Below are 13,830 nucleotides of genomic sequence, written 5' to 3' on the forward strand. Positions count from 1 at the left end.
CACGCGCTGCATCTACCGAAGCCCGCGTGCTCTAGAGCCAGTGCTCCGCAACGAGAGAAGCCACCGCAATGAGAAGCCCACGTACTGCAATGAAGAGTAGCCCCCGCCCGTGGCAACTAGAGAAAGCCACGGGCAGCTATGAAGACCCAACACAGCCAAAAATAATAAATAAATATAAATAAATAAATTTATTTTTTTTTAAAAAATCTCCTTTTGGGGCTTCCCTGGTGGCGCAGTGGTTGGGAGTCCACCTGCCGATGCGGGGGGCACGGGTTCGTGCCCCGGTCCGGGAGGATCCCGCGTGCTGTGGAGCAGCTGGGCCCGTGGGCCATGGCCACTGAGCCTGCGCGTCCGGAGCCTGTGCCCCGCAATGGGAGAGGCCACAACAGTGAGAGGCCCGCGTACAGCAAAAAAAAAAAAAAAAAAAATCTCATTTCCCCAGAAATTTCTTTCTCCCGAGATTTCCCTCTCCTCTGGTAGTTCTGTCTCTCCACTCTTCCAGGCTTTCCTCTCTTCTTCCCAGTTGGGTCTCTCCAGGAGACAGGCAGCACATCCTGAGCCAGCCTGCCTGTGGTCATGAGTGAGGAGATAGATGGGCCCCTGGGCTGGACAGCTGATGTCTGTCAAGTAGAGTAAAATGGAAGCTTTGTTCTCACCCAGATGCTCCAAGGACAAAGCTAGTGGCAGAAGCTGAGCTCTGCTGAAGTAAAGAGATAAGATGACCACTCCTGAGGTCAAGGAAAACTTCCCTGTCTACACATGCGCAGGAAGGCTCCTTGGGGATCAAAAAGGGAGGGGGCGCCACCCCATAATAAGTGTGGACATACCCCCACAGTCCTCTGCGGTGGGATCCATCTTAGCAAAAAGTTGCCTATGCATGTTGGGGAGGGTCCCAGGGCCAGTCAGGTGTGAAAAAAGAAACAAGATACTCAGCCAAATGTAAACGAAGACCGGAAGGACTGCCCTATATAAGTGATTTCAATCGCCTCTGTACTGCCTCCTCATTCAGGAAGCCTGCACTCCTCTCTGGGTGTGTATTTCTGCCTTGCTTCTGCCTTAGATAAATAAACTGTTTCTCTCTGTGCTCTCCCATACAGTTGTGCTGTGCCTCTTATAATAAACTTTGTATCTGTTTTGCAGTTTTTGCCTCCTTGAAACATTTTTGCTTTCAAAGGAGGTAAGAACCAGGGAACTTTGCTTCTAGCCTCTAGCCCCTGGTGGACTAGCGGCTAGGTTCAATCCCTGGGCAGGGAAATAAGATCTGCTTCAAGGCTGCTGTCCCAAAAATGGTCAGAGCCTGGCTCCCACTCACTGGCCCTCTGTCCTCAGTTTGTCCACCTATAAAATGGGAATAATAATAGAACTAACTAAATGAGTTAATGCGTGTAGAACACCTAGAATAGTGCCTGGCATGTAGTGTTGGCTTTTATCGACATAGTTACTGTTTTATAAATTTAAATTGCACGGTCTGTTGAAAGCATTTGGATGGCCGAGTGTAAGATTTCCTCTTAAAATCCAGACTAGGTAAATAGAGTATACTTTTCTATAAACGGGTGCTGTGGTACCACCTAGAAGTCTTCTGGGAGACAGTAACAATCAGGCAGAATGTATAAAGACAAGGAGACAGACCCATGTTCTGGGTGATTTTGAACAAGTTACAAGGGAGGTTACTCCAAGGGGCGGTCCTTTTGTAAGTTATATTCTAATTGCAAACTGCTTTTCCTATAAGACATCAACCCAGGATGAATACCCTCTCCCAATCCTGAAGCTCAGGAGGGACAAAGGGATAGAATTGTTACATCATGCAGAAGTAAAAGGTGCTCCTGGAGTAAGAACTGATGGTAAATTTACAAAGTGGAGAAGTGTCTCTAACTTCTGTGTAATTAAGAAAAGTGAGGGGCTTCCCTGGTGGCGCAGTGGTTTAGAATCCACCTGCCAATGCAGGGGACACGGGTTTGAGCCCTGGCCCGGGAAGATCCCACATGCCGCAGAGCAACTAAGCCTGGGTGCCACAACTACTGAGCCTGTGCTCTAGAGCCCGTGCTCTGCAACAAGAGAAGCCACCGCAGTGAGAAGCCCGCGCACCGCAATGAAGAGTAGCCCCTGCTCGCCACAACTAGAGAAAGCCCGCGTGCAGCAATGAAGACCCAACGCAGCCAAAAATATAAATAAATAAATAAATAAATTTATTAAAAGAAAAAAAGAAAAGTGAGAGCTCAAGTTAAAGGAAACTGAGGAAATCCTGGGAAAGTCTGAACTTCGAGCAACCGAAAATAAGAGAGATGGAGAGCTTTCTAAAATCATTAAGGGCTTTAATACAGGGGACCACCGTTTTCACACCAGAAGTTTCTGGGGCAAAAACAATAACAACAACAACATGGAACCAAGATGCAGGGACAACAGCGAGGAGAATTTGGACAGACATTTTGTAGCCACACCTTGCTAGTGGTTTCACTTTACCTTATACTTTTGTAAAGAGGGTCTACATGTAAAAACCAGAACTCTCCTGTAGTATTTGTAGTATTAATTGCATAGTACATTTATAACGTTCTCTATTCCATAACACAGATTTAGTCAGTTTCAATCTTTTCTGTTCTCTCTACAAAGCCTCAAGCTAACCAACTCCTCCCAGTGGTGGGAATGGTTGTGTGGACTGTCCATTCTCCACTAACAAGGAAGTCGGGATGGAGGTGTCCATAAATAGGAGACCAGGTGAGCAATACTCCCTTCTGGAATGGTGTTTTAAGGAGCTGTATTCCCAAGGTGGGCACTTTACACGCTACACAAGGTATTAGCTCTGTGGAGAATATACTAGGAAGGTCTCTGCTTCCAGGGACCTTCCAATCCAGCTGGGCAGGCAAGGGTGAAAAATAAAACCTCCAAAAGTTTTGGGTCCCCTTAGCAGTGAAGAACAAGTAAAACTTGATAAATCTATATTTATAAAAAACAAACATCAACTCCTATACTAACATATTATGGCTAATATAAAATATATATAAAAAATAGAAATGAAAGTATTTTAATTTGACTTTTTAGGAAGGAAAATTTCAAATATAGAGAGTTGTAGGGAACTGTATAGTGAATTTCTAGTTAGTCATCACCCACTTCAACAGTTAACAGCTCAGGGACAGTCTTCTCTGTATCCTGCCCTTTCCCCACCCCTCATGATTATTTTGCAAGAAATCTCCGACGTCATTTCATTCATCTGTAAATGTTTCAATACGTAGCTCTAAGAATAAGGATAAGGATTCCTTTTAAAAGATGTAACCACAAAACTATCATCACTACTAAATCAACAATATTTTCTTAATATTATCAAATATCCAGGAATTGTTCACATTTCCTTGTTTTTCCTGTAATTTTTAAAGGTTTGTTGAATCAGGAGCCAAACAAGGTCCACACATTATGATTGGTTAACATGACCCTTCAGTCTCATTTAATCTGTAGGTTTCCCCCTGTGTCTTATGTTTTCCATGCAATTTGTTGGAAAAACTAGATCATTTGTCTTAGAAAGTTTCCCACAGTCTGGATTATGGTGATTGTATCCCTTCGTTTTCATTTAACATGTTCCTCTGTCCTCTATATTTCCTGTAAATTTTAGTCTATAGACTTTAATCAGATTCAGATGGAACTTTTTTTTTTGCAAGACTATAGGCAGTGTCATGACTTCTATTCAGTGACACAGAATGTCTTCTTTTTTTTCTTTCTGTGACATAAGAGCCATTGATGGTTGCCTCCTAGATCCATTAATTCATTAGGCCTTACAAAAGGATCATGCTATGATTTCATCTTTCCTTCTTCATTTATCAGCTTCTATGAAGAAAAACTCCCCCTCATCAACTATTTGATTAGCCTAAGGTACAGTTCATATAGAAAAGGAAGGATAAATGCTTAACTTTTCCCCCTTTATTTATTGGTTTTCAAAATAATCTTCTGAAGTCAATCAATGAGGTGTTGTTGTTTATTTTCCACAGTGTCACGGATTTAAACACTCACTCAGCAGGGGTTGAGTGGGGGAACAGGCTTGCTGAAAACAGGGACTGCAGTTTCCCGGAAGGAGATGTGGGAGTGGGGAAGAAATGATTGGCGTCTCCTGTACAAGGCAGAGATGAGGCAGGAGAGAGGGTTAAAATCATATTTGGATGGACAGTAAGTAGGCTGCTTCAGAAGTTCTGATCCTTAACAAGTAGCACACTTTAGAAGGCAAGATGCCTTAAGATGATGTTTTTCAAAAATAATATTTTCCAAAGGAAAGAACACCCAAAGCACAAGCCTAGCATGAAGCAGGTGTAGTCTAGCACTCTATAAATGAACATCTGAAGTGCAAACCTGCCGTCTCATAAACCTGGTAAAAGCAGAAGAGAAAACCTGTTTTGGATTTACTGGGTCTGGCAGTGGTGGGGAGCAAGTCTGCTTTTTAAACTTTAGTAAAATTCCAGTCCTTTCCACTTGTTGCTCATGAGTCTGTCTATGTAATTTGCCAAGACCATATTTGCTTGTTCCAGCCAGATCTTCAAAGTTCAAGCGGGTGTCCTAGGAACCTTAGAGCTGAAAAAGACTTCTAAGGTCAAGTAGTCGTCAGTTCCCTTACCTACCAGGTGAGAAAATCCATAATTCAGCTCACCTGTCCCCGGGGTGACCAGGTCTATTCCTCGTCTCTTACTAGAGTGACAGCCCCTTGGCATACGTGACCTGCTTTCATATGCATTCCATTGGTTACCAAACCTGGTTTCACTGTGAATCACCTGGGGGCCTTCTGGGAAATATAAATTCATAGGTTACACTACAGAAATGCTGAATCAGAACTCTGCAGGTGGAGTTTGAGAATCTTTTTAAAGTTCCCCTGGTGTTTCTGACATGCAACCACTCCAGTTGACCCTCAATATCAGTGGTCTTACCCTTTCCATTGCAACTGAATCACCTGGAAGGTTTGTGAAGACACAGATTGATAGCCCTACCCAGGAAATTTCTAATTTAGTGTGTCTGGGGTGGAAGCTTGAGAGTCTACATTTTGAAGAAACCCCAGGGGATAATGATTTGCTGATCCACAGACCACACTCTGATCTTCTGATTCAGAAAGTTTGCTGGAGGTAATAAAGAAGGTATTTTTTCCCAACATATTTTGCAGATGAAGTTAACTGGTTACAAAGCTAGTGTGGTGGAATTGTCAGCAAAACCTACCCTGGCCAGGCTGAAGATGACCAGATATATCAGTTAGGAATACTTTTATTTGCCAGTAACAGAATATCTGGCTAACAGTGACTTAGGCAGTGAAGACTTTTAATTATCTTACATAGCAAGAGGCCTGGAGGCAGTGGCTCAAAGATATCACCAAGGACCCAAGCTCTTTGCACCTTTCCATTCCCCCATCCCCTGTGTGATGCATTATTCACACTTGTTGCCCTCTGGTTGCAGAATGGTTGCTGCAGCTCCAGCTTGCACATCCTCACACTAGCTCCCAAACAAGAAAAAGAATCAAAGGCTTTCTCCTCACAAAGCTTTGATCTTTTATTCAGTCAGCATTATCTCTCCAAGCCCTCTAGTCAACATCTGATGTCTCTTGCGCAGAGCGGGGTCACACGGCTGCAAAGGAACCGAGGCCAACGCACAGCTGGCCAAGGAAGTAAGGAGTGATATGAGAGCCTAGACCAATCGTGATTCATCCTTTGGAGCTGGGCATATTGTTTCCATAAACAAATCTCAGTTCTCTTAGCAAGCAAGGACAGGAAGGAGCTGTTGTGTGTATAACCAATTGTCTGCCAGACCAGGTTTGGACACTCGGCTGAATAAGTTTCCTGGGTCTCCAAACAAGACTGGCCAAGTGTTGGTAACTGGTCGGCAGGAGATGTGAAAGATGTGTTCTTACCAAACCTTGGGGCTCTTTTAGTTAGAGAGCATTGCATGTGTGTGGGGTTCAGTTTTGACATCCTAAAGCTCACTGTAGAATCTGCTCCTAGGGAGAAGCCACTCAGGCACCTTTCACAGACATGATGTTCCACATCCCCAAGAGGAGAAGGGCGATTCTTATGCTAGAAGAGAAAGGTTGGTGTATAACAACACGAGGTCATCCTTGTTGCTACCCTGACCCATTCACACCTTGCTCTGTTAACAAGAAGTGAAAATGAAGAAAATCAATCATGTCTCCGAGCATCCTCCCACTCTGATCTCCAGTCCACTGCACAATGCTTAGTGGCTAAGCAAGTGGGCAGGGAGCGCACAGGGCTGTCTTTTCTAAGTGTGGCACTGTCTCCCATGGACCCCTCTTACTTTCTACTGTTTGCTCCTCTTCACTTACACAGCCTCTCAACTATTACCAGTCTCATAAAGCAGGGGAAACACAAAACGAGATCACACAAAACTAGATCTGAAATTACTCAGGTATTCCGAGAAGAAAACAAAGAGGACCGTTATTCTAATCCTTCCCTTCCTCTCGATATTCTTTTTCCTAACAAACACTTCCCTAAGTTGTCCCTGCTGGGACAAAGGACCTACTGGCTCCTCACCCCTGGCTGGCCTGGGCAGAAAAGGATGCCCCCCAGCAGGCATTTCTCAACCCCAGCCTGATGTCATTTTCCCTCCAGAATTCTGCAGAGCTCCTGGGGAACTCAAATAGCTATGATTTGGGGACGCACCAACAATGAGCTAGGGCTGCAAGTGGCTGCCCTGTTACCCCTACGTTTCACCTTCTCTGTCCCAGTCAGGCAAATCTTAAGTGTAAACGCTGCACTTTGAAAATCTCTGAAGCAATCTTCTCCTGTACGTGATGTTGACTAAACCTGTTAAGAACCCAGATATAATTAACTTGGCAATTGAATTCTACATGGCACCAGGCAAGTGACTCTTCTTTGGTAAATGGAGGGAAAAAGTCCTCTTTCTTCAACACTTTTTGGACTACATATGGTATGATGCAAAAATGACCCCATTCTCACCCTTCCTGTATTTGTCATTGTTACAGACTGAATGTGTCTCTCAAAACTCATATGTTGAAATCCTAAGCCCCAACGTGATGATATTAGGAGGTAAGGCCTTTTGAAGGTAATTAGCTCATGGGGAAGGAGCCCTCACAAATAGGATTAGTACCTTATAAGAAGAAACACAAAAGAGATGACTTCTTAGCCATGTGAGAATACAACCAGAATACCACTGACTGCAAACCAGGAGAAGAGAGTCCTCACTAGACACCAGATCTGCCAGCACCTTGACCTTGGACTTCCCAGCCTCCAGAATTGTGAGAAATAAATGTGTGTTGTTGAAGCCCCACCCCCAGCCTAAGGTATTCTGTTACAGCAGCCCAAATGGACGAAGACAAGTCACATAACTTTCCACTGCCCCTTCACCTGTCACTGGGCTTGGCCATATGACTTGCTTTGTCCACGTAGGTTGGAAACTGTGATGCTTCGGTTTACATGTCAACTTGACGCATAAAGGGATATTTGGTTAAATAGTATTTCTGGGTGTGTCTGCAAGGGTGTTTTGGATGAGATTAAAATTTGAATTGGTAGACTGAGTAAAGTAGGTTGCCCTCCCCAGTATGGGTGGGCCTCATCCAATCTGTCAGTGGCCTACAGAGAACAAAAGGCTGAGTAAGAAAGAATTCTCTCTCCGCCTCACTGACTTTGAGCTGGGGCACCAGCCTCCTGTTTTCAGACTCAGGCTCGAATTTACACTATGGGCTTTACTGGGTCTGGACTTCTCAGCTTCCATAATCCTGTGAGCCAGTTCCTTATAATAAATCTCTTTATTCTCTCTCACACACACACACACAGACAATACACATATATATCTATCCTATTGCTTCTGTTTCTCTGTAGAACCATGACGACCATATCAGCAAACATGAAAAGCACTCATGTGATTGGGACTGCCCTCTCACGTACACATTTCCATGACAGCCTGCATGCCTGGTCACCCCAGCCAAGGACAGTCAACAGCCAGCTGCCACCTCCCCTCTCCCCCACCCCCAGGCATGTGAGTTGGATCAAGACCAGAAGAGTCACACAGCTGTGCCCAGCCTAAATCGCAGGCCCACAAACCCAGGAGGTGAATAAAACTTTAGTTTTTAAAAAAAATCATTCTTTAGTCATTTATTAGCACCTGTTGTGTTCTAGGAAGTATACCAAACATTGGGGTTATCAAGATAAAAGAGATGCACTCAAGAAACTAGTGGGCTAGTGATAAAGACAGATGCATAGATAGAAATTAAAATTCAAAGAGGTGAGAAGAATGAAGCATTACAAAGGAATGTTTTGAAAGCTGTAAACTTCCTTATAAATATTAGGTAGCTAATGACTCCTCACACTGGCAGGTACAATCCTCCTCTTCCTTCAGCCATCTGTTAGGAAAGGTTTGTTTCTTTAAGCCCACCAAGTTTTGGGGGTGGTTTGTTATGTGGTATTATTGTGGCAATAGATCACTGATACATTATAGATAAATGTCCACTGCAACACGTAAAATAATAAAAAGATGTATATTTTTAAAAAGATAAACCTCTCTCCAGCCTCCATTTTAACCCTCCACTTCTCCCTTGAGATTTTATGTTAATACCCAGGTGTGGAAACCCTTGCTCAGAATTATGCAAGCGTGTACGCACATATATAGGCTAATTTTTGTGGGTTTGTGTTTAACAAAACAAAACCAACTTTGCAATTTGCTTTTATCACTTAGCAATATATAATGGACATCCTTTCTGATCAATAGGTAAAGATTTACATTTCTTCTAACTTCTTAATTCATATATATACACAGGTACAATATATAATTTTATATAAATTGCTCATCATAAAACTCATGTCTTTAGTGGCACCTGTGTTTTTTTTGCCTGCTTCCCCCCACTTAATATACATATTCACAAACACACACCAGTGTTAACCTTGTGTATATTTTTCCTTACTTTTCTTTGTGCTTACACAATTATGCACAAATAAACATCTCATTGTTTTATTTAAAAAATACATTATTCAAACGTAACTGCTCTTTGCTTTTCACACTCAACAGCGGAAACTATAGAAACCCCCCTCTCCCAAGTCAGGTAGTAAAACTGGAACTCATTCTTTCTTTTATGCTACATAATATTCCATGGTATGAATGCTCCATAATTTAGTTAACAATGTTCCTGTTGATAGGCAGTTTTAGATGGTTTTTTTTTTTTGGCCACTGTGAAAAATGCTACAATAAATATATTTGTATACATTTCATTATGTACTGGTATTTTTATTTGTATGGGATAGACTCCCAGGAGTGAGACTACTGGGCTAAAGAGTACGTATCTTAAATTTTAATAGTTAAAACAAGACTGCTTTGCAAAGGGCTATAGCAATTCACACTCCATAGCAAAGTATGAAAGTTCCCTTTTGAGGGAGTGTCTTAATCATTTGCAAGCTGTTGAGGGTGGCTGTGGACCAAATAAGTCCAAATACTTGCTTAATTATACCCTCTTCTCCATGGGCACTGGCGTGAAAATGGAGGACAAGCATGAAACCAAAAATAGCAATAGATATCCTTACACCACAAGAAAAGACATAGTTGACTTAGGAACTACCCTGTCACAGTATTTCTATGAGCTGTTTCAGCAACAGTCAAGGCCCGAGGATCCTGTTTCCTTCCTTGTGCCATAAACCCTAACCTCTCCCAACTAAACCAACCACATAACCAGTTCCTGGATTCCCACCCGTGCCCATCTCCTGCCCACCCCCAGGAGTTACAAGCTGTGATCTATGGAAGCAGATCTGACTTTCCTGGGAATGAGGACAGGAGAGCACCACAGTGGAGGGGGCGACTACAGGAAATTCTGGTGCCACTTTCTAACAGTTTCCAGTAATATTTGGGGCGCTAACCTATATATTGATATATTTACTTGTTAAAAAGAGTGACTCGTTAAAATTCTTCTCCTTTGATAATGATTTTTATCTAGTTGGTCAGGAACTATACCTAATTTAAGCCTGCTATATTTCCACCCACATTCTGCCAGCTTAGAAGTCTAAATGACATGGACCTCCTCAGGTGTACCTGCAGGGGCAGGTCCAATCACAGGAGAGACTAGGACCAACCCCATCCTTGAGGGGCTTTCTCCAACGTGGCTGTTCAAGGGGAGGTAGGGGGACTTCCCTGGTGGTCCAGTGGTAAAGAATCCGCCTTACAATGCAGGGGACATGGGTTCAAGCCCTGGTCTGGGAAGATCCCACATGCTGCAAAGCAACTAAGCCCGTGTGCCACAACTACTGAGGCTGTGCTCTAGAGCCCGAGAGCCACAACTACTGAGCCCTCGTGCCACAACTACTGAAGCCCACGTGCCTAGAGCCCGAGCTCTGCAACAAGAGAAGACACCACAATGAGAAGCCCGCGTGCCGCAACGAAGAGTAGCCCCCACTCGCTGCAGCTAGAGAAAGCCCGTGCGCAGCAACGAAGACCCAACAACGAAGACCCAATGCAGCCAAAAATTAATTAATTAATTATTTAAAGAAAAGGGGGGGGGAGGTAGGGAGCTGTGAGGAACCAAAGGGTGACCTTTGTCCCACTTCCAACAGGACAGGATGTCCTTCCAGTTCAGTGGAGAGAGCCCGGCCGCAGCCTCACTCTGAGGGGTGAGGTCAAGGGAGTCTGGCTTCTGGGGCTGTGATTTCCAGAATAAAATTCACAGACGCTAAGTTGGCCCACCTCATCAGTAAGCAAAGATACATAAATTCAAACCATTTTTTCTCCTAATGGACTCGGAAAGATTTATAATCCCTAGTACTGATGATGGTGTGGGAGAATGGCCATTCATGCACATTGTTGATAGAAGTGTAAATTGTTGCAAATTTGCTGATGGGTAATTTAACAATATTTATCAAAATTATCTTAACGTGCACACTTTTTGGCCCAGTAATTCAGCTGTTAGGGGATACACTTTAGGGAAATAATAAATGCATACACACATATACACATATAGAAGTTCGTTGAATTGTTATAATAGCACCAAGCCTAGCACATAGTAGGTGCTCCACAAATATGTGTTGATAAGGAATCAATAAAACAATAAATTGAAAGCAATATAAATGTCTATCAACAGGAGATTGGTTAAATACATTAAGGAACTTCTATATTATGGGATTGTCATACAGCTATTGAAAAGGATGAAGTTGAATGGTTGCCTAGAGCTGAAGCTTGGGAAGTACTGACTGCAAAGGGACATGAGGGAACTTTTGGGAATAATGGCAATATTCTAAATCTTTATTGTGGTGATGGTTCCAAGTGTGCATTTAAAATGGGTGCTTTTTATTGTTTATAAATAGTTCTTTCACCAATGTGGCTGATATTTTTTTTTAAAAATGGATGAAGGTGTACTATTCTCATTAACATGGAAAGCTGTCTGCAATATAACATTAAGTAAAAAGGTTACAAAATGACAAGTAGATGATGATCCCACTTACATAATATATAGAGAAAATATGTGTGTGACAGGGTGTGCAATAGGACTTTTCCTGTTGTCTCAGAGTTTTGCAGATGCCCAAAAGTTGAGGACAAAGATGGTAAGTACTCACATTTCTAAAGAGAGATGTCAGACCATATATTTGGAACATACTAACAGATGGTCAAGCTGGTCCAGTAACTACTACTCCTGACAGCCTGCAGGAGAGAAAGCAAGAGAAACCCATGCCAGACTCCCAGGCTGGCTGGGGCATGGGAGGTGGCCAGGTGGGGACAGAGAGCATTGGTGGAAGCAACCTGCCCTTAACCACCAGGCTAAGCAAGGATGTGGCATCAGTCAAGGATCTTAGTAAAAATTAAACTCAATAGTTTAAGCAGAGTATACATTTTTAAAGGATGCTGAATGCCAGGTGGGTCAGAGAGCCAGGCATCAAAACTCTATGGTCAGGAACAGTGACTGGACCCTGGCGCTGCTCCAGCAAAAGCATTGCTGATGCCACTGCACCACACCAACATCCTCTCCTTCTCAGCTTCCAAATCCTGGGTCCCAGCTCCATCTGATTGGCAGAGATAGATCACACAGCTGTATCCTGGCTGCAAGGGAGGCTACCACCTTGCATGGGGAGTGGACTCAACATGGGAATTTCCCCAGATCTAGAAAGGCCACTAAAAGGATGCAAGATGATCACAAATATGGCAAGTGCCCTCTACAGTTATAGATTCCAGGGACATCTTGACAGGATTCCACCCAAGAAGGCCAGAGGAGTTCCAAGGGGACAGTGTTGAAAGCAGGAACTGAAGGTAGCCCTCCGAAGTTAGGCAAGTATCCAGTGGAATAGTGCATGCAACTCCCCTACTGCCCCCAGAGGGGTTAGAGAGGGCAGAACACGGGAGGTGGGTTTCTAAGGAACTTACAAAAGCATCCCAGGATTAGCCTGAGTGAATTGGGGGGAAGGAGCAGAAGCGCTGATCCGAAGGTCAGGCTGTGTGGACTGGATGGAAGTTTTGATTTACATGGGATATTTTAACACCTGAAAATGAGCCTGTCCTAAATCCTGAAAGTGACTAGAAAAGCTAAGGCATCTTCCCACATTCATGTCAGGTGATGGGAAGCGAGAGACAGCAGAATATGCTGGAAGGACGTATCGCTTGATTGTTCCTATCACCTCCATTCATCTAAAAGGTCCAGATGCTGTATCCAAAATTATTAACAGGTAGGGAGGTGGGGAAGTGGAAATCTTGAGGAGAGGTCTTGTTTCTCAGTGCTTTTTGTTCATGAGCATCTTTTGTTTAAAAAAAAAAGGATAATCTAGATATAATGAACCTTGAAAACACTGTGATAGGTAAAAGAAGCCAGACACAAAAGGCCACATATTGTACGAGTCCATTTATATGAAATTTCCAGAACAGATAAATCTCTAGAGACAGAAAGCAGATAAGTGGTTGCCAGGGGCTGAGGAGAGAGGAATAGGGAATGAATGCTTAATGGATACAGGGTTTCCTTTCAGGGTTATGAAAATGTTCTGGAACTAAATAATAGTAATGGTTGCACAACATTGTGAATGTATTGTCAATAATCATACATTTCATGTTATGTGTATTCTACCACAATTTTAAAAACTGGGAAAGCAAAACCAAAAACCAACCAAAACAACAACAGAAATCTAGAAATACTGATTGACAAGGAAAAATGTTCACTGTAAGGTAATTTTAAAAAGTAGGCTTTAAAACTATGCTCATATTTGTAAAAAAAAAAGCCAATATAGTGTGATTTATATGATGCGATCTGAAAGGAAAGAGCCATAATGTTAACAGTAGTTATCTCTGGGTGGTGGGACTACAGGGAACTGTTTACTTTATATGTTTCTATATTGTCTAATTTTCCTTAATAATGAACTAAATCTACTTTTAAACTAAAAAAGATACATAAGGTAAAAACTGATAAGTGTATACAAGAGATACAGGTAAAGGGATATGGGAATTCAGAGGCTGAAGAGACAGCTTCCAACTTCCTGGGCTCTTGATACTTCCTCAAAGTAGTCTTCTGACAAGTATCCTTACCTCCAGGCTTCTTTTCTCCGACACATCTTATATGCTGCTACCACATGACTCTTCTGAAGCACAGCTGGGGTTTGCTTGGTCCCCACTGCTTACTGAACATGGTCTCAATTCCTTGGCCTGTGATTCAGAGGCTGCCACCAACTGGCCATAACCTTTTAAGCCATTCTGCATCCTCTTCATGTGCTATGGTCCAGCCACCTTGTGCAGACACCACTTTTCCCAGGACACGGACACATGCACACACATTATCCACCTCCCTGCCTCTGCTTATGGAATTCTCTCTGCATGGAACATGGATTCCCCTATTCCACAAGCCCCAACCATAATACCTGCTCTCCCATCCAATCTTCTATAACCCAGTGT

General features: G+C 43.0%; 1 protein-coding gene across 1 annotated transcript in view; it reads right to left on the bottom strand.

Annotated features, from left to right (window-relative positions):
- The window catches only part of TMEM266 (transmembrane protein 266), a 139,193-nt gene that overhangs the window by 85,815 nt on the left and 39,548 nt on the right, over positions 1-13,830 (bottom strand). The window lies entirely within an intron of this gene.

This window comes from Mesoplodon bidens (assembly GCF_964165515.1).
Source record: "Mesoplodon bidens genome assembly, chromosome: 3".
NCBI lineage: Eukaryota > Metazoa > Chordata > Mammalia > Artiodactyla > Ziphiidae > Mesoplodon > Mesoplodon bidens.